A 26,793-nucleotide genomic window follows, 5' to 3' on the forward strand; every position below is an offset into this window, starting at 1 on the left:
ACACTATTCCAATAAATACTGAATTAAGGTTGCGCATTATTACAAGAAACCATAAGTTAAAATGCTCTGCTGATGCACTCACTAGACCTTTCCAGAACAAACATACCCTGAGACACCTTATCCACCAGGAATTTTCTTCTGTGACCAATAGAAAAATAATACCTAGGGTGTCCCCCTACTCTATATTTCTCTGTACACACTCCCTGCATCTATTGGAACCAATTTCCCCCACTTCTTTGGAGTGTAATACGGCGTGAAGAAGGCCAGTGTTATGGCCGAAACGTCCCCACCATATGTATTATAATCACTTTTATTGCCTTATAGCATTGAAAATATAAAAATTAAAAAAAACAAAAAACCTTTTGAACTAAAACTACTTTGTTGGTCTTTATATACCTCGTTCTTTGAATAGAGAGTGCAGTGTCTATATTGTACATACCAGTGGGCAAGCACAGGAGTCAGAACATTCTAAAAAGGTGCAGGGAAAGACAGCCACCATCACACTGTCCGGGGAGAGCACTAAAGCACTGCAGCCAGCTGCGGGACTCGTCCATCCAGCCATTTGGTTTACCAGAGATTCTGTCATTGACTACCTGAGTGAGTACACCAGTGCCATCCGGCACCGCGACGCGCTGCCCCTGCAACCCTGCACCCCAGCCATCCAGCCTCCCCGTTACACCACCGGGCCCCGGGATCACCAACCCCTACCCACGGAGGGGACAACATCCTAGCTGCTCCCTACCATCGCTCCCGGGATCCCCGTCACCAGCAGAGGTGGTGCCAAAAATCACCACGACCCGTGGGTGGCGTCACAAACTATCTCCCTAAACAAATCACCCCCTTTTCACTCGTGGACGAGGAGCGCTGCTCGAGTCCCCGGGTCCGGGCCACCGCTCGAACCACCGATTAGCAGCAGAAGCCCCGGACCCAAGCGTGGCGAGCGCGTCCCCTCCGCCCGCGACACAGACATGACATTGCAAACTGCAGTCAGGGAGTCACTGGTGTTCTGTAGTACAGCGGGGGTGAGCTCAGGGGATGAGGTGTATAGTTGTGTGTCATCAGCATAAAGATGGTACTGGAAGCCAAATCTGCTGATGGTCATTCCAATTGGGGCGGTGTAGAGGGAGAAAAGAAGAGGGCCAAGGACTGAACCTTGAGGGACCCCAACTGTGAGAGGAAGAGGAGAAGATGTGGAGCCAGCAAATGATACGCTGAATGAGCAGCCAGAAAGATAGGAAGAAAACCAGGAAAGCACAGTGTCAATTAGGCCGATTGAATGGAGCATAGAGAGAAGGAGATGGTGGTCAACAGTGTCGAAGGCTGCAGAGAGGTCAAGAAGAATAAGCAGAGAGTGGTCACCATTACGTTTTGCTGTCAATAGGTCATTGGTCACTTTGATGAGGGAAGTTTCTGTTGAGTGTAGGGGGCAGAAGCCAGACTGTAAAGGATCTAGAGGAGAGTGAGAGGAGAGGTAGCGGGTGAGGCGGGAATAGACCAGGCGCCCCAAGAGTTTGGAGATGAAGGGGAGATTGGAGACTGGTCTGTAGTTGCTTGTGCAGGATGGATCAAGAGTAGGTTTTTTTAATAATGGAGTAATGATAGAGTGTTTAAGGGAGGATGGGAAGATACCAGAAGAGAGAGAGAGATTGAAGATTTTAGTTAGGTGAGTAATGATGACTGGAGAGAAAGACTGGAGTAGATGTGAGGGGAAGGGATCAGTAGGGCAAGTGGTAGGACAAGAAGAGGAGAGGAGCCTGGAGACTTCTTCCTCTGTGACTGGGTCAAATGTGAAGAGTGATCCGGATTGGATGTAGGGAGGGATGGGAATCACGACGCTTGGTGGCTGGGTGCTGATCTCTGGGCGGATGTTTTCTATTTTCTCTGTGAAATACGAGGCCAGATCATCAGCATGAATGTTTGAATGTCTGTGATAGGAGTCTGTACTTTGGGACTGAGAAGGGAGTGAAAGGTGTCAAAGAGCTTTTTTGGATTGTTGGATAGTGAGGAGATCAGGGTGGTGAAGTAGGTCTGTTTGACGAGGTGAAGGGAAGAGTTGTAGCTTCTTAACATGAACTTGTGGTGGATGAAGTTTTCTGGTGTGCGGGTTTTCCTCCTTAAGCGATCAGCACTCCTAGAGCATCACTGGAGAAATTGAGTTTGGGATGTGAGCCAAGGCTGTTTTACTCTGTGTTTGGTCTTTCCGAAAGTAAGGGGCGCTACTTGGTCTAGGGTACTTCTGAGTGTGTCATTGTAGTGAATTATAGCCAGATCAGGACAGAAAAGTGAGGAGACAGGGGACAGTGATGAGTGTAGAGAGTCTGTAAGTGTCTGAGAGTCAATGGCCTGTAGGTTTCTGAATGTGTGATAGGTGGGAGCGTGCTGCGGTGGGCGAGGGTTTGTGAGTTTGAAGGAAAGGATGTTGTGGTCAGAGAGGGGAAGAGGTGAGTTGTCAAAGTGAGAGATGGAGCAGAGGCGGGCGAAGACCAGATCAAGGGTGTTGCCATCATCATGTGTCTCAGAGGATGAGAGCTGCGAGAGGCCAAAGGAGGTGGTTAGAGATAGAAGCTGGGATGCAGAAGGGGAGGTGGGGCTGTTAAAATCTCCTAGGATAAGGGTTGGTAATTCTGAGGACATGAAGTGCGGCAGCCAGGCTGAAAAGTGGTCAAAGAACTGGGTGGGTGAGCCTGGGGGACGGTATATGACCGCTACTCTGAGGGAGACGGGATGGAAGAGCCTGATGGTGTGGACCTCGAAAGATGGGAATGAGAGTGATTGTTACGGTTGCTGCGAGCACTGGAGACTAAGTCCAGATTTCTTGCTACTGCACATGTGCGAGCACTGGAGACTAAGTCCAGATTTCTTGCTACTGCACATGTGCGAGCGCTGGAGACTAAGTCCAGATTTCTTGCTACTGCACATGTGCGAGCGCTGGAGACTAAGTCCAGATTTCTTGCTACTGCACATGTGCGAGCGCCGGAGACTAAGTCCAATCTTGGAGCCATTGCACATGTGCGGGTGACATCATCGCTGACACGAGGTCACATGTCTCTGACACCTTCTATGCCGATTGGTCGCTGGTCATGTGCTTGTGACGTCTTGCTCGGTGATAGGCCAGCATGACGTCACTCCTGTCGTTCTGGCAGCAGATTGGCTCTGGTGTCCTCCATCTTGGATGAGGCACAGAGTCTATATAAGACCCTGACACACGCCGCATGGTGCTCAGTCCTCTTGGTTCATGCATATGAGTAGACGCTCTGTGCGTGTTCCTCTAGGCATTCCTCTGTCTATGCTAGGTGAGCGCTACCGGCAGGGTAGCGTTCTTATACCTTACAGCTTCGGCTGCTGTCCGTATCCTTACCTCTTAGGGGAGCGGACATAGGCAGGTGCCTGAGGCACATGGTCTGGCTGGGCCTTGTGATTCTACTCGTAGGTGGACGTTGCCGCTAGGGTAACGTTCCTTATACTGCGTCTGGCAGTTGTTCGTATCCTCGCACACTAGGGGAGCGAACAGAGGTAGGAGCTTTGTGCGGCTTACGCTGCTGTTCGTCTCTTTTGCACCACTAGAAGAGCGGACCTAGGCAGGTGCCATATCTAGTGGTTCGTGTCCTCGCACACTAGTGGAGCGAACGCAGGTAGGAGCTTTGTGCGGCTTACGCTGCTGTTCGTCTCTTTTGCACCACTAGAAGAGCGGACCTAGGTAGGTGCCATTTCGCACACATTGCCTTTGTCTCTGTGATTATTAACAGAGATCATTCCACACACCCTCCAAGTAAGGGAGGAATTGCTTTACTTACTTATTATATCCTTCTGTGAGTTAATAGAGGTATTGCACTCTGCCATAGTCTGCAGCAAAGTCTTTGCACGGTGGACCCTGACTGTCTGATACTCCTTTCAGTTATTATCAGACAGCCCCCCGTAACATTAGGACTGAGCCAAGGGTCTGGCAGTTATGGCAGAATATCAGCAGTTACACCGTTACATACAAGTACTTGAGTCACGGCTCAAGAGTATAGAGGATAAACCTCAGACCATGGTGACATCTGCACATGATCCTCGACTTGCTCTGCCAAACAGATATTCTGGCGATGCCAGATCATGTCGTGGTTTCATTAGTCAGTGTCAGATACACCTAGAGGTCAACTCTTCTCGCTTCTCTACGGAGAGGTCCAGAGTAGGCTTTATCATCTCCTTACTTCAGGACAAAGCCTTAGAATGGGCGACTCCCCTATGGGAGCGCTCTGATGTGGTTACTCTGAGACATCAAGACTTTCTTGATGCTCTTAAGGCGGTATTCATGGGTCCGCAGGTTACCCATGATGCGGCCCTGAGACTGTTAGATCTATCTCAGGGTTCGTTATCCACTAGTTCTTATGCCATTGCTTTTAGAACTCTGGTGGCAGAACTAGATTGGCCAGAGAAGGTGTTGATTCCTATCTTCTGGAGAGGGTTGGCAGGCTATGTCAAGGATGCCCTTGCTACTCGTGAGGTCCCTGCTTCTCTGGAGGACTTGATCACAGTAGCAACGAGGATCGATGTACGCCATAAGGAACGTAGACTCGAGGTCTCTTCCTCACGCCCTAAGCATCGGGCTATTCCAGTTGTTGAGGGTCCACTACCATCTTCCTCAGCATCTGAAACATCTCCCACTCCTATGGAGTTAGGTCATACGTCCTCCAGACTACGCAAGTCTGGTCCTCCTATATGTTACGTATGTCGTCAGGCTGGGCACTATGCCAACAAGTGTCCTAGTCGTCAGGGAAACTCCCTGGCCTAGTAACCATTAGAGGGGGGTTACTAGAGACGTCTTCTGCACCCTCTAAGTGTTGTATCCCAGGTCAGCTCTCGTTATCTGAGAATACATGGCCTATTATGGCTTTTGTGGATTCCGGAGCTGACGGGATTTTTGTGTCCTCAGGATTTGTAAAGGGACACAATATTCCCTCTATCATGTTAGAGGCGCCTATTCCTGTCCGTGTTGTTAATGGAACTATGTTGTCTGACTCCATTACATTGAGGACAGTTCCCTTGCGCCTTTCCCTGTCTCAGGGTCACATAGAGGAGATTTCTTTTCTTGTTTTGCCTGAGGGTATAGACGACGTCCTTCTGGGTCTTCCATGGCTTCGGACTCATGCTCCTCACATTGACTGGGAGTCTGACAGAATTATTAGTTGGGGTTCGAAATGTCAGTCCCGATGTCTTCCCTTACCACCTAAGGTCGTTGCGGTTGCATCAACTGATCTCTCTCCCATACCTACACCCTATTTGGATTTCGCTGACGTGTTCTCCAAACAGGGTGCTGAGGTTCTTCCACCCCATAGGCCGTATGACTGTGCCATAGACCTTATCCCAGGTTCGGTTCCACCTAAAGGCAGGGTTTACCCCCTGTCGATACCTGAGTCGGAGGCCATGTCGACCTATATAAGAGAGAGTTTAGAGAAGGGGTTCATTCGTAAGTCTGTCTCTCCCGCGGGAGCTGGGTTTTTCTTTGTTCGGAAGAAAGAGGGTGATTTGCGTCCCTGCATAGATTACAGGGGTCTCAACGCAATCACAATAAAGAACAAATACCCATTACCTTTAATTTCGGAGCTCTTTGACAGACTGAGAGGAGCTCAAGTTTTTACGAAGTTGGATCTGCGGGGTGCGTATAACTTGGTACGAATTCGAAAGGGTGACGAATGGAAGACCGCTTTTAACACCCGAGACGGTCACTATGAATACCTCGTCATGCCTTTTGGGTTATGTAATGCACCCGCAGTATTTCAGGACTTCGTAAACGATGTGTTCAGGGATTTACTGTTATCCTCAGTAGTGGTGTATCTGGACGACATCCTGATTTTTTCTCCTGATCTGGAGACTCATCGTCAGGATGTCGTTCGTGTCCTTTCCCGTTTAAGGGAGCACTCATTGTTTGCTAAACTCGAGAAATGTGTATTCGAGCAGTCCTCATTGCCTTTTTTGGGTTACATTATCTCACAAGAGGGTCTGGCTATGGATCCTGCGAAGCTCTCTGCTGTCCTGCAATGGTCCGAACCTCATTCCTTGAAGGCGGTGCAACGCTTCTTAGGATTCATAAATTATTACAGGCAGTTCATACCCCATTTTTCTACTTTGGTGGCCCCTTTGGTGGCCTTGACTAAGAAAGGTGCTAATCCCAAAGCCTGGTCTACTGAGACATCTCAGGCTTTTGAGGCAGTAAAAAGACACTTTTCAACTGCTCCCGTTCTTCAAAGACCCGATGAGAATAAGCCCTTCCTCTTAGAGGTTGATGCCTCTTCAGTGGGTGCTGGTGCGGTCTTGTATCAAAAGAACGGTGCAGGTAGAAAAAGGCCGTGTTTCTTCTTTGCTAAAACCTTTTCACCGGCAGAGAGAAACTATACCATTGGGGATAGGGAACTGCTCGCCTTGAGATTAGCCTTGGAGGAGTGGCGTCACTTGCTGGAAGGAGCGAAACATCCTTTCCAGGTCTATACAGACCATAAGAATCTGACGTACTTACAAACCGCTCAGCGTCTGAATCCTCGCCAAGCCCGCTGGTCCTTGTTTTTCTCCCGCTTTCACTTCTCCATCAACTATCTGTCTGGGAGTAAGAATAACAAGGCAGACGCCCTGTCTCGCTCTATGCTTTCTACCCAGGAAGAGATTGACGAACCTCGTCTTATCCTTCCCTCCAGGGTTTTTCATACGCTCTCCCCTGTGACGTTAGACCAAATCCCACCGGGCAAGACCTTTGTTCCGCCTGATCGACAGAATGATATACTGTCATGGGCCCACACCTCAAAGGTGGGTGGGCATTTTGGTATTAGGCGGACACGAGAGTTACTGGAGAGGTGGTATTGGTGGCCACACTTAGCCAGCCACGTCAAGAGATATGTCGGTTCCTGCTACTCGTGTGCTCGCAACTGTCCATTACGGCAGAGACCGGCTGGGCTCTTGCATCCTTTACCAGTGCCAGATAGACCATGGGAGGTGGTAGGCATGGACTTTGTGGGTGATCTTCCATGTTCACAGGGACATAGATTTGTGTGGGTCATTACGGACCATTTCTCCCGGATGGTTCATCTCGTACCGTTATCGAGAATCCCATCTTCCAGGGTACTAGCCAAACTATTCCTCAAGCATGTCTTTAGGCTTCACGGGATGCCAGATCGTATCATTTGTGATAGAGGCCCGCAATTTACTTCCCGTTTCTGGCGAGATCTTTGTAGCCTTCTGCAAATTGAGTTGAATCTCTCTTCGGCATACCATCCGGAGACTAATGGTTTGGTTGAACGTACCAATCAATCTATGATTATATACCTTCGACACTTTGTTGCTGAGAACCACGATAACTGGTCCTCCCTCCTACCCTGGGCAGAATTTGCCCTTAACAATTCGCTGGCTGAGGCCACTGGGCAGACACCGTTCGTACTCAATAATGGGCAACACCCTAGGGTACCAGTACCGTTTCCCGCTGCTGCACCTCCTCCTCTTGTGGCCGACTGGGCAACTAATGCCAGAGAGGTTTGGGATCGGACTCAAGAGTCGATCCAAGCAGCTAAGGACCGTATGAAGACGGTGTCCGATCGGTTTCGTCGCCCGGCTCCTGTCTTTTCTCCAGGGGACTTTGTGTGGCTCTCTGCAAAACACGTGAAACTTAGAGTGAGCTCTGTCAAATTTGCTCCTCGCTTCCTGGGTCCTTATGAGGTTCTTCGACAGGTAAATCCTGTAGTCTATCAATTGAAGTTACCTGTCCATCTTAGGATTCATGACAAATTCCATGTCTCACTGCTAAAGCCGGCTATTTTACCTCACGCTCGTGAAGTGCACTCTCCTGCCTCTGATTCCTCTCGCTCTAGCTATGAGGTACGAGCCATAGTTGGTTCTAAGATGGTTAGAGGGCGCAGGTTCTTCTTGATAGATTGGGAGGGCTATGGTCCGGAACATCGCTCTTGGGAGCCTGAGGAGGCTGTCCATGCTCCCGACTTAGTTGCCGATTACCTGCGTCGCCGGGAGGGGGGCCCTTGAGGGGGAGGTACTGTTACGGTTGCTGCGAGCACTGGAGACTAAGTCCAGATTTCTTGCTACTGCACATGTGCGAGCACTGGAGACTAAGTCCAGATTTCTTGCTACTGCACATGTGCGAGCGCTGGAGACTAAGTCCAGATTTCTTGCTACTGCACATGTGCGAGCGCCGGAGACTAAGTCCAATCTTGGAGCCATTGCACATGTGCGGGTGACATCATCGCTGACACGAGGTCACATGTCTCTGACACCTTCTATGCCGATTGGTCGCTGGTCATGTGCTTGTGACGTCTTGCTCGGTGATAGGCCAGCATGACGTCACTCCTGTCGTTCTGGCAGCAGATTGGCTCTGGTGTCCTCCATCTTGGATGAGGCACAGAGTCTATATAAGACCCTGACACACGCCGCATGGTGCTCAGTCCTCTTGGTTCATGCATATGAGTAGACGCTCTGTGCGTGTTCCTCTAGGCATTCCTCTGTCTATGCTAGGTGAGCGCTACCGGCAGGGTAGCGTTCTTATACCTTACAGCTTCGGCTGCTGTCCGTATCCTTACCTCTTAGGGGAGCGGACATAGGCAGGTGCCTGAGGCACATGGTCTGGCTGGGCCTTGTGATTCTACTCGTAGGTGGACGTTGCCGCTAGGGTAACGTTCCTTATACTGCGTCTGGCAGTTGTTCGTATCCTCGCACACTAGGGGAGCGAACAGAGGTAGGAGCTTTGTGCGGCTTACGCTGCTGTTCGTCTCTTTTGCACCACTAGAAGAGCGGACCTAGGCAGGTGCCATATCTAGTGGTTCGTGTCCTCGCACACTAGTGGAGCGAACGCAGGTAGGAGCTTTGTGCGGCTTACGCTGCTGTTCGTCTCTTTTGCACCACTAGAAGAGCGGACCTAGGTAGGTGCCATTTCGCACACATTGCCTTTGTCTCTGTGATTATTAACAGAGATCATTCCACACACCCTCCAAGTAAGGGAGGAATTGCTTTACTTACTTATTATATCCTTCTGTGAGTTAACAGAGGTATTGCACTCTTCCATAGTCTGCAGCAAAGTCTTTGCACGGTGGACCCTGACTGTCTGATACTCCTTTCAGTTATTATCAGACAGCCCCCCGTAACAGTGATGGAGCTGTGGGGATGACCTGGAAAGTGCATTGTGGGGACAGGAGTAAGCTGACTCCACCACCATGTCTGTTCTCAGGTCTTGGTGAATGAGAAACGTGTAAACCACCATGAGAAATGGCAGCAGGGGGAAGCAGTGTCTGAAACCTGAATCCAAGTCTCAGTGAGGGACAGCAGATTAAGAGAGTTATTGAGAAAGTAGTTGTGGATGTAAGGAAGCTTGTTACATAGAAACCGTGGATTCCAGAGAGCACAATTAAAAGAGGGAGGTGAGGGTGTACAACTAATGCTAATGAGGTTAGCAGGGTTTCTATGAGAGGTGTTGGGGGGGGAGTGGTAAAGTTGGCATGGGGTGGACCGGGATTAGGAGAGATATCGCCTGAGAGAAGTAGCAGTAAAAGGAGAAAGAGCAGATAGTTTTTGGAGTTGTGGCATGGTTTTTTCTCCAAGACCCCTGGAGCAAGGAGTGAGGTTATTAAGGTAGGTGAAAAGAACGTGGGAGCTGTTCATAGGAGAGGAGAGGAGAGAGGGGCTGATGTGGATGAATGGGGATGGAGGGGGGACAGGGCGATGAAAGTGGACAGTAAAAGCACATAGGATGGTGAGGATAGAAGTAAAGATCATAGTAGTACAGAGGGTATTAAAAAGTAACTAACTGCCATTGAAATAACTGCCCAGCACTTAGCAACGATGGCACTTTGCATAAGATGGCACGCATGCAGGCACCCCACATGTGAGCACCCTTTAAGAAAGCGCCAGATATATAGAGAAAGCTAGAGCAATAGGTAAGGGGGATTGTGGGAGGTCAGCTTGTTAAGGTAATCACACCAGGGAAAAATTAGTGAATCAAAGAGAACAGGACATATTTCACATTCAGCCTGACTCCAGACTACACAAAATCACACCTTCCACCATCAGATAACATTTTCAAAGAGGAAAATACAGTCGTACATCAGTGAGTGTCAAACTTAATGTAAAGATCACATAGCAAAAGTTACAGCAAGCAGGGTTATAGTTGTACCAGAAAAGAGGGTTCAGCAGAGGTATAATGCAGGACACATGGGGTTACAGCAAGCAGGGTTATAGTTGTACCTGTGTGAAGAGAGAAAAGATGGATGTTAGTCCATTGCCATTGAAATAACTACCCAGCACTTAGCAACGATGGCACTTTGCTTAAGATGGAACGCATGCAGGCACATGTACACAGGCATATGGACACACACACACACACACACACACACACACACACACACACACACACCTCCTGTGTATAATGTCACTGGTGAGCACTGTATTACCTATACACTATATACAGAGCTCCTGTGTATTATGGCACTGATGATAATATTAGTGTTATTAGCAGTGTAGTTTTTATTCATGATCATTATTGTAGTATTTTATGTCCTTGTGTGGTAGTACGTCATCTGGTCATGTTGTACTGATATTTGTCTCGTGTGTGGTATTATTTGGTCATTATGTGGTTTAATCATAGTGTTGCGGTATTTCTCCCTTGTATGTGGTAATATTCGGTTACTATGTGGTCTAATTATGGTGTGGCGGTATTACTCTCTGGTATGTGGTTGCTTTTGATCACTATGTGTTGGTAGTATGTTATCTGGTCATAGTGTCACGGTATTTCTCCCTTGTATGTGGTATTATTTGGGCATTTTGCGGTCTGGTCACGGTGTGGTGGTATTTCTCCCTGTATGTGGTATTATTGGTTTTGGTATAATGGATTGTGTTGTGTATGGAGGTCACTTTTTCTCTCTATAAGGGGTAGATTATTTCCAATAGAAATTAAATACTTGAACATTTAACTCCTTGCCCTGTGACTATTGCACTGCAGCAAATATGCACTTACAGAGGTTCTCCGGTCAAAACAAGTAATCCCCTTCTCTAAGGCCACGTGCACACACTGAGTATTCAGTGAATTTTTTACCTCAGTATTTTTAGCCAAAACCAGGAGTGGTAAAATCAGAGGAAAAGTAGAATAGAAACATGGGCACCACTTCTGCATTTATCACCCACTCCTGATTTTGGCTACAAATACTGATGTAAGATACTGACCAAATACTGAATGTATGAACGTGGCCTAAGGATAAGTGATAACTTAATTCATCAGTGGGGTCTGATTGCTGGGACCTGCACTGATCGGCAAAATGTGCAGCTTTTATCCCCCGTTACACTGGAGCTGGTGTCTGACTCGACCCCTGATCCATTAATTCCCTCAGTGGCTGCGAGCGCTGTGCTTGTTATTATGTGGCTGCTCCACAGAGGATGAATGGAGCTCCAGTCACACATCCCACCCCACAGAGGATGAATGGAGCTGTAGTCACACACCCCACCTGCCTCTGTAAAAAGTTCCCCAATGTTCCGATCGGTGCGGTTTCCACTGGTCTGGTTCCACCGATCAATAAGTTATCCCCAACCTCACCTGTGGATCGGTGATAACTTGTTTTCACCAAAGACCAGTTATGGTGCACAATATAGATGTGCAGGAGCCACCTGTGCTTTACAGTCAAAGCATACCTCCCAACTCCTGAAGTAAGGAAAGAGGGACAAAGTATGCGACAATTTTTGACCACAACCCTAGCCACACCCATTTCGCAGTAAGGGTCATTCAGCAGATGTCACAGACTGTTCATTCATAGTCAGAGCAACCAGAATTTTCTTATATTTCTATGTGTCACTACATGATATGTTGCTTATTTGTGCCTATAAGGCCGTGTTCACACGTTGCAAAAATTCTGTTTCTTTTTGTTTCTGCCGCTGTCTGCACCAAACTACACAATAACAATCTTCTCTGATTTTTCCATTTTTGCTGCATTTTTCTACCTTTTCTCCATTATTTAATGCGCTTTTGGCTCAGATGTGAATCTGCGTTATTAAGTGTTTTTATTGTACTGAGAAGCTTTTTCCTGCATTTTTTTAGCTCCACATAGAAACCTCTAGAGAAAAAAACCCCCGAAACCGCATAATTCAGCGGCGTCTTCTCATGGAATCACATCCACTTTGCTTGGACAATTAAATACAGCAGAATAAAGGCTACATGCGCACGCTGCATCTTTTTGTGTTCACAAACTGCAGCCAAAACTGCTGCCAAAACTACAGCCAAAATGCAGCCAAAACTGCACCTTGTCAGAGGGAGCCTGGAAATGTCACAAAAAACGCATGTAATTTTCGGTGCGTTTTTGGTGCGTTTTCGGTGCGTTTTTGGTGCGTTTTTCACACCCTGCGTTTTTCCTGCGTTTTTGTGACAAATGTTGACAAAAACGCAGGAAGAATGAACATGTTGCATTTTATTTGTCACAAACCTTTGACAAATAAAACGCTGACAAATAAACTGCAACGTGCGCATGACAAATCTGACTTCTCATAGACTTTGCTGGGAAGTCAAATGTCAGAAAGTTCTGACAACAAAACTGCAGCCAAAAAAGCAGCAAAAAAGCAGGAAAAAAACCAGCATGCGCATGTAGCCTAAATGTGCAAAAAACAGCAGAAAAAAATAAATGCAGCCTTTCCACTACATGTGAACACGGACTAATTGTCCAAGCAAAGTGGATGAGACGTCATGAAATCTCCGCCCCTGGTGCGTGGAAAGACGCCGCTAAACTGTGGTTTTGGTGTTTTTTTTCTTTATAATCTTCAAGATTTACATCTGCACCAAACATGTATCAAATAAGTGGGACAATGCATAAAAAATACCGCAAATACGCAATAATCAGAGAAGATTGTTATTGCGCTTGTGGTGCGGACACCTGCAGAAAAAACACAGCATTTACTCTACGTGTGAATACGGCCTCAGTGATACATTTTTATTACATTTTTTTATGGGTTTTAATAAGGAAAAATAATAAATTGTGCCATTTTTTTCCGCCATTTACCAATCCCCATAAATAATCTGATTGCTGCGTTGTTCGGGTCGTTAAGATTACAGGGACACCAAATATTTCCATGTTATTTGCTGATTTGTGATGCTTATTATTTTATAAAAAAGTGTAATAAGATTATATTATTCTATTTTTTTTAATTATTTTTAGTAATTTTATTAGAAAAAAAAAATCTCTTTTCTTCTCCCTCTAGATTACAGGAGATAGAGACACTGCTGTGTTCAATGGAGCTCTATGTCCTGTGTAATCAGGGCTTCATTGTAGGTCCATTTATGTAAAATCCTCCCTCTGACATTATCGATTCCCAGTGGCTCAACAGCTTAGATCAGATAGAAAGCCTATTAGGCAGCTGGACATGTTTGAAAGTTTCTGGTTTGAATCCAAGGTGGAGAACATAAAAAACAATAAAAAAAAAATTGTATTTGTATTTTTTTTCCCTCATTTCTTTATAGTAGTTTTATGGGAAGAAATGAATCTAACTCTTTCCTTCACCTACAAAGAGATGCAGTATTTATCTATCTATTATATATCTGTCGCGGGCTGGGAGGGGACGCTGCGCTCACCACGCTCGGGTCCGGCGCTGCTGCTGCTTCGCTTGCTGCTCGGTGGCTCGAGCGGTGGGCCGGATCCGGGGACTCGAGCAGCACTCCTCGCCTGTGAGTGAAAAGGGGAATGGTTTTTGGGGATTTATTGTCCGTGACGCCACCCACGGTTGTGGTGAGGTTGTGACACCACCGCTGCTCTGGACGGGGATCCCGGGAGTGATGACAAGGAGCAGCTTAGATGTTGTTCTTCCCCTCCGTGGGTAGGGGGGTTGGTTGTCCTGGGGCCCGGTGAGGGAGGGATGTCAGGTGGGTTACGGGGCCTGGTGAAGTGCAGGGTCGCGGGGGCAGCGCGGTGCCGCACGGCACGGGGGTACTCACTCAGCCCATGATGAATGCAAAGTCTCCGGTAAAACAAACGGCTGGATGGACGGGTCCCACAGACGGCTGCGGTGGTTTTTCTCCAGGTAGGTTGGCGGTGACTGCCTTTCCCTGCACCTGTGTTATGTTCTCGGTTCTGGTGGCTTCCCACCGGTAACCCGCTCCCCAGCTTGGATGGATGCTGAGGGAGCCCCTTTTGCCCGCAGGCTCTGGCCCTGGGAACTGTAGCCTTGGTGGTGACTGTATTTCCCTTCACGGTTTGAGCGGTTGCCTTCAATCGGGTCTTGACTGCTGGGAAACCCCGGAGGTTCCCTTCGCTAACGGATTTGACCGGTTTTACGGCGACTCCAAGCCTGGTCGGGGTCTGTAGGCACTGCCGAATGGTGCTGGCTTCTCTTTGCTCCCCGATCCAGTACCGGCGGGCCACCGCCCGTCCCCGGTCCTTACGGTTCACGTCAATCAGCCTCTCCTGCAGATGGTCACCACCGTCTGCCAACCTTGCTGTATGTGCCCGGGCCACGCACCCGGACACGGTCAGTCTGCTCCACTACCACTTCACTCCTCAACTCTCCAAACTGAACTTCTCTCCTCTCTAAACTGAACTTCTCTCTTCCTTCCTTTTCCCGCCTCCAGGACTGTGAACTCCTCGGTGGGTGGGGCCAACCGCCTGGCTCCACCCCCTGGTGTGGACATCAGCCCCTGGAGGGAGGCAACAAGGATTTTTGTCTGACTTTGATGTGCCTAGCCGGGGTGTGGGGTGTGTTGTTGCAGTACCTGTGATGTCCTGGCTTGTCCAGGGCGCCACATATCTATCTATTAAGCTATCTATCTATCTATCCATTATCTATCTATTTATCTATCTATTATCTATCTATCATAACAAAAACAGAGAACTGAGAGTAGAAAAGCTTCAAATCGTCAATTTATTGGTACAAAAGTCATAGAAATAGAAAATACAAGGTCAAAAGACCATGGCAATAATGAGGCACAAGAGGGGACAAGATTGAAGAAAGGGGGCAATAGGAGCTGGAGATCTGCACTTCCAGACAATCTCTAACCCCCACACATAGGCCACATGTATCAAAAAGAGTAGAAAATAGGGGTATCAAAATAGCTTATGTAGTATCAACATATACAACTTTTAATGAACATGTGAGCCATGTCAGGAGTAGTGTCAGAGAAATTAGGCAGTAATGCTTGAACACATGCACCATGCACTCCAAATGTGAAAGTGAAAGGAACCAAAGGTTCATTAGGATTAGAAAGATCACACAAGAGGAAAAACACTGATGCATGTGTACATTACATGAAAAACAACCTGCGATCCTGTATGAACGATGTAATGCAATTGGGCATGCAGAAAAAATCCGGGGGTGATGGGGAGGGTTTGACCCCCAATGCAGGACTCCAACGTACGTCTCACGTTAGTGATGTATTCGCTTCATCAGGGAGTGAATAACAGACGCGGCAGGGCTACTATAAATAGCCCAGCGTCCAGCTGATGCGCCTCACCGATCAATCTCGGCGCATGCGCACATCGCACCACAGAGACCCAGCACCTCCCACTGGCCGTCATGGCCCAGCGCATTCGCGGGAGCGGGGACGTGTCTCCATAGCTCCCGCGCATGCACAAAGGTCAACCAGAGACAGTCGGGGAGAGCAGAGCCAGCGGTGAGACGCGGGCATGCGCACATCAATAAGAACGCAGAACCCGGAAGTTCAGGCCATATGCTGCAGCAAGAACGTATGATACAGAGAAATCATAGGAGATAAATAACACTATATATCACAGTATAAATATAAATGTAGATATGTACATAAAACATTAGTTAAACATAGCACTGGTTCCAGAGATCTGTATGTAACTTGAAAGTGGAGGTATGTAGAAGGCGATCATATTTCAGGACCAAAAGATGAGGGTGACAGCTGGAATCATAGCTGCGCCGCATAAGATATAGGGGAAAGAAAAAATTGTATCACCCTCATCTTTTGGTCCTGAAATATGATCGCCATCTACATACCTCCACTTTCAAGTTACATACAGAACTCTGGAACCAGTGCTATGTTTAACTAATGTTGTATGTACATATCTACATTTATATTTATACTGTGATATATAGTGTTATTTATCTCTTATGATTTCTCTGTATCATACGTTGTTGCTGCAGCATATGGCCTGAACGTCCGGGTTCTGCGTTCTTATTGATGTGCGCATGCCCGCGTCTCACCGCCGACTCTGCTCTCCCCGACTGTTTCAGGTTGACCTTTGCGCATGCGCGGGAGCTATGGAGACGCGTCCCCGCTCCCGTGCATGCGCTGGGCCATGACGGCCAGTGGGAGGTGCTGGGTCTCTGTGGTGCGATGTGCGCATGCGCCGAGATTGATCGGTGAGGCGCATCAGCTGGACGCTGGGCTATTTATAGTAGCCCTGCCGCGTCTGTTATTCACTCCCTGATGAAGCGAATACATCACTAACGTGAGACGTACGTTGGGGTCCTGCATTGGGGGTCAAACCCTCCCCATCACCCCCGGATTTTTTCTGGATGCCCAATTGCCTTACATCGTTCATACAGGATCGCAGGTTGTTTTTCATGTAATGTACACATGCATCAGTGTTTTTCCTCTTGTGTGATCTTTCTAATCCTAATGAACCTTTGGTTCCTTTCACATTTGGAGTGCATGGTGCATGTGTTCAAGCATTACTGCCTGCTTTCTCTGACACTACTCCTGACATGGCTCACATGTTCATTAAAAGCTGTATATGTTGATACTACATAAGCTATTTTAATACCCCTATTTTCTACTCTTTTTGATACATATGGCCCATGTGTGGGGGTTAGAGATTCTCTGGAAGTGCAGATCTCCGGCTCCTATTGCCCCCTTTCTTCAATCTTGTCCCCTCTTGTGCCTCATTATTGCCATGGTCTTTTGACCTTGTATTTTCTATTTCTATGACTTTTGTACCAATAAATTGACGATTTGAAGCTTTTCTACTCTCAGTTCTCTGTTTTTGTTATGCTATAGGAGTAGCTCTATAGTAGTGTGGTGATTATTTGTATGACCCACCCTACTGTGTTTTTCTGTGCACATGGACATATTGTGTCCTATCTATCATGTATCTATATCCCTCTATCATCCATCCCTCTATCATCCATCCATCCATCCCTCTATCATCCATCCATCCCTCTATCATCTATCTATCTATCCATCCATCTTTGCAGCTGAATAATCTGCTTCTGGTTCCTCTACTGCAATATAGAGGTCAAGATAACCAAATCTTCCTATGCTTTCCAATTCAGGCAGTGGCTCAGTGGTAGATCTGCTGCCTATGGAGCAATGAGCTTCACGGGTTCGAGTTCTGGCTGCCCCGATAATTCAGAGCCGATGAAAATTTAATTTATTCACTTCACTGAGGAAAGGAGCTGGGACATCAGCTGTGAGCTGCGGGAGTGCGGGACAGACCTGAAAAATCGTGGCAGTCCTGCAGAATCGGGGACGGTTGGGGGGTATGCAATAACGGGGATAACGCTAATGCGTGTTTATATGCAAGGTTGGCCCCCTGGAGTCAATTTCCCTGGTGGGCCACAGACAGCCCAGTCCGACCCTGCTTATGTATAGTAATAAGCTGCCAGCAGAGCAATGTCATGTCACTATACAGCAATGAAGGGTGACATCACTGGTCTCTGCTGCCGATTTATTACTATTTATAAGTCGGCAGCAGTCAGGACGCTGCACTCATCACACAGCGCAGGGGAGAGAAGAGAGCACACAGGGGGAGAGAAACAGTTACCCCAAGCCCCATACATCATAGAGGGCTAGGGACACCATCTGGCGAGCAGCGCGGAAGGTGTCCCTGACAGTGAGTGGGCACCCCTAGTTGTCCAGGGCCCTGACACTTGCTCGGGTGCGCTGGGTGGTGACGCCGGCCCTGCTCCATCCTCCTGCTGCCTGTGCCTTTTTATATAGAATCAAAGAAGCGGAGTTCTCTCATACGATATATTACAAAGTTTCTTATTTTCACATGTACATGATTTATGAAATAAAAATCAAATGAAAGTTAAAAAGTAACTGTTGACTATGGTGTTTTGTAATCTTAACATGATGCTAATAAAACTCTGAGATTGTTACTAACACGATGCTTAAAATCTTGGTTACGTGGGGCTTGGGGCTGGTGGTGGGATGAAGTTTGGTAAAGGAATGTGCATGAAAACAGGCTGCAGCTCTCTCTTTTCTTTCCTTCTTTCTTGGGTACAAGACATCTTTTTTTCAGGAGGATTAATCGCAGAATCTGCTTAAAAGGGTTCAGTAAAATCCCCTCAAAAAAGAATATAAAGCTCAGCAATGTAAAATAGACATTGCTGTGCACACATTTTAGTCTTACATCACATCTTTTAAACACTTCAGGGTCTGGAAGAAGCCTGCTCTCTGACATTGAAAGTAAATCTTAAAATACGCTGCAAGAACAACAACAAAATTCCATGCTTTCATTTTCCTTTGCTTTGCTGGGAAATCCTGGTGGGTGTGCCAGCGTTTAAGAGAAGCCATTGCATTTAGCCTTAGAGACATAGTAACCTCACATTCAGGCATATGCTTAATTAGTGTACCACAAAAAGTACATTACCAGGATGCTTGTGAAGGTTGCAATACAGCATACTTAACTGTTATTCATGTGTACAATACTGCAGTACTATTTCTGGGCACAGAATAGTGGAATAATTATGTGCAGTGTAGCAATTCAATTTACATGTTTCTGGAAATCAAAATTATATTACACTTTATGATTAAAGGGAAGACAAAGATGAAGAAAAGAGAAGTCATCAGGGGCTAGTAATCGAAGCAAGGTAAGTGACATTAAGCAGGGTACTTACCGCCCACAACTTCTATCATCACCTATTACCAGTGATAAAAGCAAGGTCAGTAACAACAGCCCCTGATAACAATCCATTGAGGGCAGTGAAAGAACCTGTGGGCGGCACAGGTGTCACTTATCCTTCTTCTATCGACAACCCCTGATGACATTTCTACTCACACTAAGGCCTGTTTCAGACGTCAGTGATTCTGGTACGTTTGTGATTTTTTTTTTTTTATACGTACCAGAATCACTGACATACGCAGACCCATTATAATCAATGGGTCTGCTCACACATCAGTGATTTCTCACTGACTGTATGTCATGAATGTGTGGCGCCCTGGACAAGCCAGGGGCCACAGGTAACAACACACACACACTCAGAGATGCAGAGACTGCAGACGCAGACTGGGGCCTAGGTCGGAGCCTAGGTCCCTCGTGTAGCCAGTGAGGCAGACGGTAGTGGCCGTCTGTGGGAGCCGGGAAGACAGTCTTGGTGGAACCGTAGGTAGCCGGGGCTGGGCGGTGGCCCACCGGTACCGAACCAGGGAGCCAGCTGGAAACCGGAGCGCAGGAGGAGCGTACACGAAGGTGAAGGAAAGGACTTACACAACCAACCAGGGGTCAGGGGAAAAACACCGCAGCCACCTGTGGGACCCGTCCATCCAGCCGTTTGTTTGACCAGAGACTCGGTGTGAATTACTGGCTGAGTGAGTACCACCGTGCCGTGCGGCACAGCGCTGCCCTCGCGACCCTGCACCTCGCCAGGCCCCGTAACCCGCCTGTCATCCCTAAACCCCTCACCAGGCCCCGGGACAACCAACCCCCCCTACCCACGGAGGGGAGAACCAACATCCAAGCTGCTCCTTGTCATCGCTCCCGGGATCCCCGTCCAGAGCAGCGGTGGTGTCACAACCTCACCACAACCGTGGGTGGCGTCACGGACAATATCCCCAAACCACACATCAACCTCCCTTTTCACTCACGGGCGAGGAACGCCGCTCGAGTCCCCGGGATCCGGCCCACAGCTCGAGCCACCACCGAGCAGCAGCAGCAGTAGCCGGACCCGAGCAGTGGGTGAGCGCAGCGTCCCCTCCTCCGCCCGCGACAACTGCACGACACAGCCAACCCGGAAGCAGCTGCTGCGGGGGTCAGTGCTGGCCGGATGCTGCACCGCGGGAGCGTTCAGCACCAAGGAGAGCTGGAGCGGGCACAGGTGAGTTGATCTCTATGTGCAATCACGGACCACGGAGAACGGAGCCCGGATTGCACTTAGACAACCCATGTGTGCCGTGAATCACGGCACACGGAGGGACATGTGCATGTGTGACGCCCTGGCAAAACCAGGGTGTCACAGAGCCTGCATAAATCCAGCAAAGTGCAGGCCATTCTCCTCCTTGGTAACCTGATCCCACACCAGTGCAGCAGGACAGACACCCCCCCCCCCACCCAGTGTAAGAGCTAAACAGAGCAGAAGGGGAGGGGCTGGAGCAGAGTGTGTGGAGAGAGGGAGAAGAGAGGTGTCCGGAGTTGTAGCTCCCGGGCTGCTACAGAAGCGTGCTCCAAAAGGGCCGGGACAGGCTGTTAGTGAGGAAGGGACTTGAGGTGACCGGAGCAGGGTAGTGGCCCGCCGGTATCGAACGAGATCCCGGATCACTGCAGGGGAGTGGACTCCCCGTTCCCGGCCGAGGAGGAAAGAAAGAGAAAGAGTGGAGAAAGAGGCACCTGACTGCAGGGAAAGAGCAGGGTCTGCTGCACCATGTGTGGGACTTAAACACCCTCCATACCGAAGGCTGCGGGCTCCGGCAGTTTCTAGTTTACCAGTGACTCTGTGTGGTTCATTTGTGAGTACAACAGTGCCATCAGGCACCGCACCACAGCAATGCGCCCTGCAGCACGCTCCCTCCTACCGGGCCCCGGGACAACAGCCCCTACCCACGGAGGGGTCGACACCTTAGCTGCTCTCCACCATCGCTCCCGGGAACCCCCGTCACCAGCAGCAATGGTGCCCACCATCACCACAACCCCGTGGGTGGCGTCACAACCGACATCCCACCACCAAACCTTCCCCTCGTGGGCGAGGAGGCACTACTCGAGCCCCCGGGTCCGGCCCCGTGCTCGAGCCACCGAGGAGCAGAAGCACTGGACCAGAGCGCCAGAGATTCCCCAGGCGAGCAGCGTTCCCAAAAACCCCTCTGCGCCCGCGACACGTATTTTACACGACAGTGAAGAACGTCGGTGAAACGGGCCTTAGATGCGGTGCCTGGTGGGGACAAAAGCAGAATGCCAGAGCTGCACTCACCTCTCCCACAGTTTCCATTAGCAGCATGTATTCAGGACATTAGAGGGCGGCAATGAAAAACTGGGCTATGTGACCGCAGAGCTGCCCCATGATGATGTCCTGTTCCAGGAGGGGTGACAGAGGATGCGGGGAAGTGAGTGCAGCCCCAGCATTATGTGACATCCCGTTTCAAAACGAGACGTCTCAGGTAGGTAAGTTAAAAAAAAAAAACCTGCATTTAAGGATTAGCAGGAAAGAGAGAAGTGTAGTGTAATGTATAATACAGCAAATGACAATAGTGCTTAGGGGTTAACAATAGACATTTATAAAGGACTAGAAGGTGGCCCGATTCTAACGCATCGGGTATTCTAGAATTTATTGTGTAGTTAATGTATGATTTTTGTTATATATATAGATGTTGTTGTGTGTAGTTGTCAAGTGTTTGTGTAGGGCGCTGTAAATCTTCTGGGTGTTGTCTGGGTGGGGGGGTGAGAGCGGTGTTGTTTGTGTGTTTCGTTGTGTGTGTTGTGTTGTTTGTGGAGCGCTGTGTGTCTGCAGTGTTGTGTCTGTAGCGTTGTGTGTGTTGCGCGGTTTGTGTGGGTGTGGGGTGTGTGTGTGTGTTTTGGGGGGAGGTATGTTTTGTGCAATGTGTGTGTGTTGCGCGGTATGTGCGTATATTTGTGTGTGCCGCGGTGTTTGTGTGTTGTGTGTGCGGCGTTGTCTGTGTGTGTGGGTGTCTGTGTAGGGGGGGTGTTTGTGGTTCCCAGTGTGTGTGGTGTGTTGTGCGGTGCGTGTGTGGCGGTGTGTGTGTGTTTTGGGGGGAGGTGTGCACCCCCCATGGTGCTCCATCCCCCATACTGCACACCCCCATCGTGTTTCATCCCCCCATTCTGGACACCCCCCATCGTGCTCCATCCCCCCATGCTGCACCCCCCCATCGTGCTCCATCCCCCATGCTGCGCACCCCCCATCGTGTTTCAATCTCCCATTCTGGGCACCCCCCCATCGTGCTGCACCCCCCATCGTGCTCCATCCCCATGCTGCGAACCCCTCATTGTGTTTCCTCCCCCCATTCTGGGCACCCCCCATCATGGTCCAGCCCCCATGCTGCATCCCCCATGCTTCACCCCCCATCGTGCTCCATCCCCCATGCTGCGAACCCCTCAGAGATGAGTATAATAGGAGGAGTATAATGGGAGGAGTTGTCCTGGGGGGAGGTGTACAGGTACCCAACGTGTGCGGGGTGTGTGGCCTAGCGGCACAGTGCCGGGGCGTGGCCTAGCGGCATAGTGTGGGGGCGTGGCCTAGTGCCATAGTGTGAGAGGGCGTTGCCTAGTGCCATAGTGTGAGGGGGCGTGACCTAGCGGCAAAGTGTAAGGGGGCGTGGCCTAGCATCAGTGTGAGGAGGCGTGTCCTAGCGCCATAGTGTGAGGGGCGTGGCCTAGCGCCATAGTGTTAGGGGCGTGGCCTAGCGCCATAGTGTGAGGGGCGTGGCCTAGCGCCATAATGCGAGGGGCATGGTCTATCGCCATAGTGTGAGGGGGCGTGACCTAGCGTCATAGTGTGAGGGGGCGTGGCCTAGCGGCATAGTGAGGGGGCGTGGCCTAGCGGTATAGTGTTAGGGGGCATAGCCTAGCGGCACAGTGTGAGAGGGCGTGACCTATCAGCATCGTGAGGGGCGTGGCCTAGCGGTATTGTGTGGGGGCATGGCCTATTTGCAAAGTGTGAGGGGGCGTGGTCTATCTGCATAGTGTGAGGGGGCGTGGCCTAGCTGCATAGTGTGAGGGGTGTGACCTAGCGGCATAGTGTCAGGGGGCATGGCCTAGCGGCACAGTGTCAGGGGTGTGGCCCAGCAAGATAGTGTGAGGGGCGTGGCCTAGCACCATAGTGTTAGGGCGTGGCCTAGCGCCATAGTGTGAGGGGCGTGGCCTAGCGCCATAGTGTGAGGGGCGTGGCCTAGCAGCGGTGTACAGGTGCCCAAGGTGTGCGGGGGCATGGCCTAGCGGCACAGTGCGGGGGGCGTGGCCTAGCGGCATAGTGTGGGGGCGTGGCCTAGCGGCATAGTGTGGGGGCGTGGCCTAGCGGCATAGTGTGAGGGGGCGTGACCTAGCGCTATAGTGTGGGGGGCGTGGCCTAGCACCATAGTGTTAGGGGCGTGGCCTAGCGCCATAGTGTTAGGGGCATGGCCTAGTGCCATAGTGTGAGGGGCATGGCCTAGCGCCATAGTGTGAGGGGCATGGCCTAGCGCCATAGTGTGAGGGGGCGTGACCTAGCGCCATAGTGTGAGGGAACGTGGCCTAGCGGCATAGTGAGGGGGCGTGGCCTAGCGGTATAGTGTGAAGGAGCGTGGCCTAGCGGCACAGTGTGAGAGGGCGTGACCTAGCGACATAGTGTGAGGGGGCGAGGGGGCGTGGCCTATCTGCATAGTGTGAGGGGGCGTTGCCTAGCTGCATAGTGTGAGGGGTGTGACCTAGCGGCATAGTGTCAGGGGGCGTGGCCTAGCGGCACAGTGTCAGGGGTGTGGCCTAGCGAGATAGTGTGAGGGGTGTGGCGGCGTGGCCTAGCGGCACAGTGCGGGGGGCGTGGCCTAGTGCCATAGTGTGAGGGGCGTGGTCTATCGCCATAGTGTGAGGGGACGTGGCCTAGCGGCATAGTGAGGGGGCGTGGCCTAGCTGTATAGTGTGAGGGGGCGTGGCCTAGCGGCACAGTGAGGGAGGGCGTGACCTAGCGACATAGTATGAGGGGGCGTGGCCTAGTGGTATCGTGTGGGGGCATGGCCTATTTGCATAGTGTGAGGGGGCGTGGCCTAGCTGCATAGTGTGAGGGGGCGTGGCCTAGCTGCATAGTGTGAGGGGCGTGGCCTAGCGGCACAGTGTCAGGGGGCATGGCCTAGCGACATAGTGTCAGGGGGCGTGACCTAGCGACAGTGTGAGGGGCGTGGCCTAGCGGCACCGCGTGAGGGGTGTAGCCTAGCGGCACCGCGTGAGGGGGCGTGGCCTAGCGGGATAGTGCGGAGGCGTGGCCTAGCGGCATAGTGTGAGGGGCGTGGCCTAGCGACACCGCATGAGGGGGCGTGGCCTAGTGGCACCACGTGAGGGGCGTGGCCTAGCGGCACCGCGTGCGGGGCGTGGCCTGGCCAAACGGCCAATCCATGTGGAGGGCGGGGCCAGGCCGAGCCCAGTGGTCAATCCGTGTGGGGGGGCGGGGCCGACGGTTGTCACTGTAAGGACAACCATTTTGGAGCAAGACAGACAGACAGACAGAATAAGGCAATTATATATATAGACTAGAAGGAGGCCCGATTCTAACGCATCAGGTATTCTAGAATTTATTGTGTAGTTAATGTATGATTTTTGTTATATATATATATATATATATATATATATATATATAGATGTGTGTAAAGTGTCAAGTGTTTGTGTAGGGGCTGTAAATGTTCTGGGTGTTGTCTGGGTGGGGGTGTGTGAGAGCAGTGTTGTTTGTGTGTTGCGTTGTGTGTGCTGTGTTGTGTGTGGAGCACTGTGTGTCTGCAGTGTTGTCTGTGTGTGTTGCTGTGTGTGTTGCGCAGTTTATGTGCGTGTGGGTGTGGGGTGCGTGTGTGTGTTTTGGGGGGAGGTATGTTTTGTGCAATGTGTGTGTTTTGCGCGGTATGTGCGTATATTTGTGTGTGCCGCGGTGTTTGTGTGTTGTGTGTGTGCGGCGTTGTCTGTCTGTGTGTGTGGGTGTCTGTGTAGGGGGGGTGTTTGTGGTTGCCAGTGTGTGTGTGGTGTGTTGTGCGGTGCGTGTGTGGCGGTGTGTGTGTGTGTGTGTTTTGGGGGGAGGTGTGCACCCCACATCGTGCTCCATCCCCCATGCTGCACACCCCCCATCGTGTTTCATCCCCCCATTCTGGGCACCCCCCGTCGTGTTTCATCCCCCCCATTCTGGGCACCCCCCATCGTGCTCCATCCCCCCATGCTGCACCCCCCATCGTGCTCCATCCCCCATGCTGCGCACCCCCCATCGTGTTTCAACCTCCCATTCTGGGCACCCCCCATTGTGCTCCATCCCCCATGCTGCACCCCCCATCGTGCTCCATCCCCCATGCTGCACTCCCCATCGTGCTCCATCCCCCATGCTGCGAACCCCCCATCGTGTTTCATCCCCCCATTCTGGGCACCCCCCATCATGGTCCACCCCCCATGCTGCACCCCCCATCGTGCTGCATCCCCCATGCTTCACCCCCCATCGTGCTCCATCCCCCATGCTGCAAACCCCTCAGAGAGGAGTATAATAGGAGGAGTATAATGGGAGGAGTTGTCCTGGAAGGAGGTGTACAGGTGCCCAACGTGTGCGGGGGGCGTGGCCTAGCGGCATAGTGGGGGGCATGACCTAGCGGCATAGTGGGGGGCGTGGCCTAGTGGCATAGTGGGGGGCGTGGCCTAGCGGCATAGTGTGAGGGGGCGTGGCCTCGTGGCATAGTGTGAGGGGGCGTGGCCTAGCACCATAGTGTGAGGGGCGTGGCCTAGCGCCATAGTGTGAGGGGCGTGGCCAAGCATCATAGTGTGAGGGGCGTGGCCTAGCGCCATAGTGTGAGGGGCGTGGCCTAGCACCATAGTGTGAGGGGGTGTGGCCTAGCGGCATAGTGTGAGGGGGCGTGGCCTAGCACCATAACGTGAGGGGCGTGGCCTAGCGGGATCGTGAGGAAGTGTGGCCTAGCGCAATAATGTGAGGGGCGTGGCCTACAGGCATAGTGTCAGGGGGCGTGGCCTAGTGGCACAGTGTGAGGGGCGTGGCCTAGCAGCAAAGTGTGAGGGGACGTGGCCTAGCTGCATAGTGTGAGGGGGTGTGGCCTAGCGCCAGTGTGAGGGAGCGTGGCCTAGCTGCATAGTGTGAGGGGGCGTGGCCTAGCGGCATAATGTGAGGGGGCGTGGCCTTGCGGCATAGTGTGAGGGGGCGTGGCCTAGCGGCATAGTGAGGGGCGTAGACCAGCGGCACAGTGAGGGGGCGTGGCCTAGCGGCATAGTGTGAGGGGCGTGGCCTAGCGGCATAGTGTCAGGGGGCGTGGCCTATCGGCAGTGTGGGGGCGTGACCTAGCAACAGTATGAGGGGGCGTGGCCTAGCGGCACCGTGTGAGGGGCGTGGCCTAGCGGCATAGTGCGGAGGTGTGGCCTAGCGGTACCACGCGAGGGGGCGTGGCCTAGCGGCATCGCGTGAGGGGCGTGGCCTAGTGGCACCGCGTGCGGGGGCGTGGCCTGGCCAGCGGGGGCGTGGCCAGGCCAAGCCCAGCGGCCAATCCGTGTGGGGGGGTGGGGCCAGGCCGAGCCCAGCGGCCAACCCGACGGTTGTCACTGTAAGGACACAATGTCACTGTAAGGACACAATTTTGGAGCAAGACAGACAGACAGACAGACAGAATAAGGCAATTATATATATTGATAATTTAGGTATCGGACCAACCTTTAAGTTATGCTGATGAAGGTAGGTGAAGTGTGTGACAGTTGCAAAGCTGCTTCTTTGACTTGGGTAAAGGCAGGTAAGCCTGTGTACTGCTCTGCAAAGGAACACATATGAATCATTACTTTATGGCCTCGTGCACAGCAAAGCTGCGTACACAGATCCTGTTTACAAAGACAAGATTTCCTGTGGGTCCAGACCTGAAGGCACTTTGTGTGCAGTTATAATGTGCGTGACAAGCAATACTCTAAGAAAAGAATACCTGAATAATATGACACTTTTTTTTTACATATT

General features: G+C 50.8%; 1 protein-coding gene across 1 annotated transcript in view; it reads right to left on the reverse strand.

Moving 5' to 3' along the window:
* LOC142297313 (uncharacterized) overlaps positions 1-26,587 on the reverse strand; it is a 145,307-nt gene extending 118,720 nt beyond the window's left edge. Inside the window, exon 1 of the mRNA XM_075341551.1 lies at positions 26,503-26,587. The gene's annotated coding sequence lies outside the window, so the exon portion shown is untranslated. The remainder of the gene's footprint in view (positions 1-26,502) is intronic.
* Between the last annotated feature and the right edge of the window lie 206 nt (positions 26,588-26,793).

Source organism: Anomaloglossus baeobatrachus, chromosome 3 (assembly GCF_048569485.1).
Source record: "Anomaloglossus baeobatrachus isolate aAnoBae1 chromosome 3, aAnoBae1.hap1, whole genome shotgun sequence".
NCBI classification, from domain to species: domain Eukaryota; kingdom Metazoa; phylum Chordata; class Amphibia; order Anura; family Aromobatidae; genus Anomaloglossus; species Anomaloglossus baeobatrachus.